The 3765-nt window shown below is 33.5% G+C and overlaps 1 pseudogene; it reads right to left on the bottom strand.

Moving 5' to 3' along the window:
* Positions 1 to 430: 430 nt before the first annotated feature.
* On the bottom strand, positions 431 to 2507 carry LOC143549811 (costunolide synthase pseudogene; annotated as a pseudogene).
* Between the last annotated feature and the right edge of the window lie 1258 nt (positions 2508 to 3765).

Genomic DNA, 3765 nt, shown 5'->3' with positions numbered 1-3765 from the left:
TAGGAAATATTTTCAGACATATATTCCAGTTTTACTTATTTTGGTTAAGAGAAAGATTTGAATCTTCCAATGCATTACTGAGGTCTTTCTATTGTTGTCAATCGATAAATTGTCGCTAAATTAGTGTCTTGTGCCGCTAATTGACATCGGAAATGAGTAGGAGTTTCTGAAGTTTTTGTTTCCGTTAGCAATTCCTTCTCTCTTCTCTAGTGGACATAATATGCATAACCCAAACTATCTGATGTAAATAATATCTACAAGCCATTATATGTGTTAAATTTGTTCATAATACAATATTACATATGTTAACAAACCTGATTACAACCACTTATTAATTTGGACTTAATATCAGCATACATGAAAACTGCATTACAATGGGCCACTAGCGATTTGACCTAGCTAACAAATTAGCTTTATCATTTTTATGTTTTTATGTTTCTAAAGACGCGATGATAGGGACGACCTCTATAGGATGCTTAGGCAACATTGAAAGCACGGCACCTTCTGTCAAGTCAAGATCATGGGGTCTTAACCCATGTGGTAGCTCCCAATCAAAATGATATAACAAAGTAGCAAGTGCATTTTCAATTATACCAACTCCGAAATTAATACCTGGACAAACTCTGCGGCCCGATCCAAATGGAATGAACTCAAAGTCTGTACCCGAGTAATTGATGTATCTGTTTTCAAATCTCTCCGGTATGAAGGTCTCAGGATCTTCCCAACTGTCGGGATCTGTAGCGCACGCCAATGCATTTACAAGTATCCTTGTCTTCGCTGGAATATCGTATCCATCGACGACGCAATCTCTTCTACTTATTCTAGGAATCAAGAAAGGGGGACCATGTAACCTCAGGGTTTCTTTTACTATCATCTTCAAGTAATGCATATTTTGTATGTCAGCATCCGTAATCGTGTTTCCATTCACTGCTTCTCTTATTTCCTCTTGTGCTTTTTTCATGATAGCTGGATTCCTCATCAGTTCGCCCATCGCCCATTCAAGCATAATCGCAGAATCACTTGTTCCGGCTACTAGCATATCCTAGACACCGATGCGGTTTAGTTTAGAAAACTTGTCACCAAAACAAATACTTGAATTTTTATCCTCTTTTTCTTCGGGATTTAAGAAGTGTACAAATCAAAATTTTAAAATATACACTTATAAATGTGTGTAAAATGGTTTTATTATAAGAAAACTGGTCAAATTCTAAAAATTAAACAACTTTAATATGGGATTATAGTAAATAAAAAACTTATTCCTCCTATAATCACTTGCAAGTAACTTCTCGTTCTATACTTGTATCTCTAAAGAATAATCGGGGATGACGATGGGTTGACAAGTTTGGACGGGTATAGGTAATCACTATCCCATTCTTAATTATAAAATCATGTCTCATACTTGGCATAGCAGCCGTATGGTATTAGCCAGGTATACATGTTAGTTTGTTAAAATTATATTGTGATCTAAAAATACATTTCTTACTATTTTAGTCTTTGTATAATTTTATTACCCATGAAAAATAAGAAATATAAAATTAAAGTGTAAATTATAAGTAGATAAGAAATATAAAATTACAAGTGTGTAAATTACGGGTATATAGTTCGAGTAAACATGTATGGCTCGAGTAGTTACCAGAATGACTGCCTTGACATTATCGTTTGTGATGGGAAGGTCTAGATTAGCAGCCTCTTTGACCCTTAATAAAACATCAACAAGATCTTCTTGGTCTTGGCTACCACTTGTTCTATTCTTTCTATGTTGCTCCAAGATATCTTCCAAAATATTATCAAATTGTTTCTGGATCTTCAACCACTTAGCTTTCTTCCCAGTAATAACGTTAATGAATCGCATACTAGGGTAATATGAGGCCACATTGAATTGGATCACACCTTTCAATATTTCAAAGAGTACTTCTACAAGTTCCGGTTGGTTTTTATGTACATCTCCAATTGTATACCTACAAATCACATCAATATTTCACAAGAATTTCCCTTAGAATTGTTGGCTTTTCGGCTGATGATTCAAGGGATTTACTCATATGAGTAAGCTCTTCGTCACGAATAAAGCTATATGATCGGACTCTCTTGGCACTAAAAAGTTCCATGGTAAAAATCTTCCTCATTTGTTTCCAATAACTCCCATAAGGAGCCCATACAATATCTCGAGCTTTATAAATAAATAATTCTGATGCTTCGGTTATCGGTCTGTCAGCAAAGATGGCGTCGTGTGTCTTCAAAACCTCTTGCGCTAGTCTTGGTGCGGATACAACAACTGTAGGCACTTGTCCAAGCTGTAAATACATGATAGGGCCATATTTTCTAGCCAAGCTTTTAAGAACTCGATGCGGTCCTTCTGGACCGCTAAGGTGGAGTATGTTTCCGAGTATAGGGAGTTTTGGTGGCCCTGGTGGCGAGTTTTTTGTAGTCTTGGATTTGATTAGTGTCCAACATGCGGTGATGAAAACGAGTGAAGAAATAATGAAGGAGAAAATTATAAGAGGTTCCATGACTTTGGGTTTTTTTGTTTAGATGAATGATTTTGTGTTGGTGGGAAAATATTGCTATTTATATGTGTTTCATTGTATGGGATGCTGTTTACTTTTCATCGAGTTGATTTATTATTTTAATGGTGTGGATGATATTACAAGACCAACTGTTTCAAGTTTCAACCAAAGAAATTTTGTGCATGGCGGCATTAAATTAGGATGTAAATTTAAAGAAGGAAGTTTGAATCCAGTTAATTAAAATTACGTAGTTTTTACGTTAATGAGTCTACCGTGCTAGTTGGAATTTGGGGAAAGATAGAATTAAAAAAAAAAAAAAAACAACGTAGCTTTAATGAGTCTCGCATATAAACTTAAATGTATGGCATAACCATATATGCTTTGCACTTTTAATATTTGGGTTCAATTCTAAAGGGAACTACGAATCCAGGATCTTTCATGCATTAGCCCATAGATCAATGTTATATTCCAATAATTCCATATAATACTGAAAGAAGCCAAACCGGACCATATGACTTATAATCTCATATTTCCATTAAGTTGTTCAAATCCGATCACAAAAACAGGCATGTACAAATATTGTGACAGAATTTTCAGTTGCTAACACATGCAAAATGTTTTCAATCGAAAAAACTGTTCTGAAATCTTTATGTATACCAATATATAAACACATTCTGACTGTCAAAATAGTCCCAAAATGCCTTTAGTGACATTTATAGAAGTGGACAATCTCACATACATGTATTTTTACTATATATATATATGTATATATGTATATATGTTATGATGCCCAATCATCCCTAAAACAAAATCAATAATTTGGTTTATCACATGACTAAAGACCAAGACCTTTTTCGAAGAGAAGACTATTTCATCATGTTCGAATAAAGTAAATTTAAGATATAACAAGAGAGCCAGATGGTAGAAGATGATTGGTAATTACCGTTCAAGATTTAGTGTGTGTTTATTTTTGTTTAAATATTTGGGTTTGAAAGAAATAAAATAAAAAAAAAATAAAAAGGAATATGTTAAAATTAAGATGATGTTGAAATGAGATCATTTATTGCCAATTAATTTGGGTTTGATAATTTTAGTAAAATTTTTCAAATTTTATGCGGCCAGAATACTTTTCTAAATTATGTAAAGTTTGGGTTTGATAATCTTAGTAAAATCTTTCAAATTTCATGTGGTCAGAATATGTTAAAATTAAGATGATGTTGAAATGAGATCATTTATTGCCAATTAATTTGGGTTTGATAAT

This window comes from Bidens hawaiensis, unplaced genomic scaffold (assembly GCF_021521415.1).
Source record: "Bidens hawaiensis isolate Kalapana, Puna unplaced genomic scaffold, B.hawaiensis_p1.1 tig00015811_1, whole genome shotgun sequence".
In the NCBI taxonomy this organism is placed as follows: domain Eukaryota; kingdom Viridiplantae; phylum Streptophyta; class Magnoliopsida; order Asterales; family Asteraceae; genus Bidens; species Bidens hawaiensis.
This window is presented reverse-complemented; position numbering and strand designations above follow the sequence as displayed.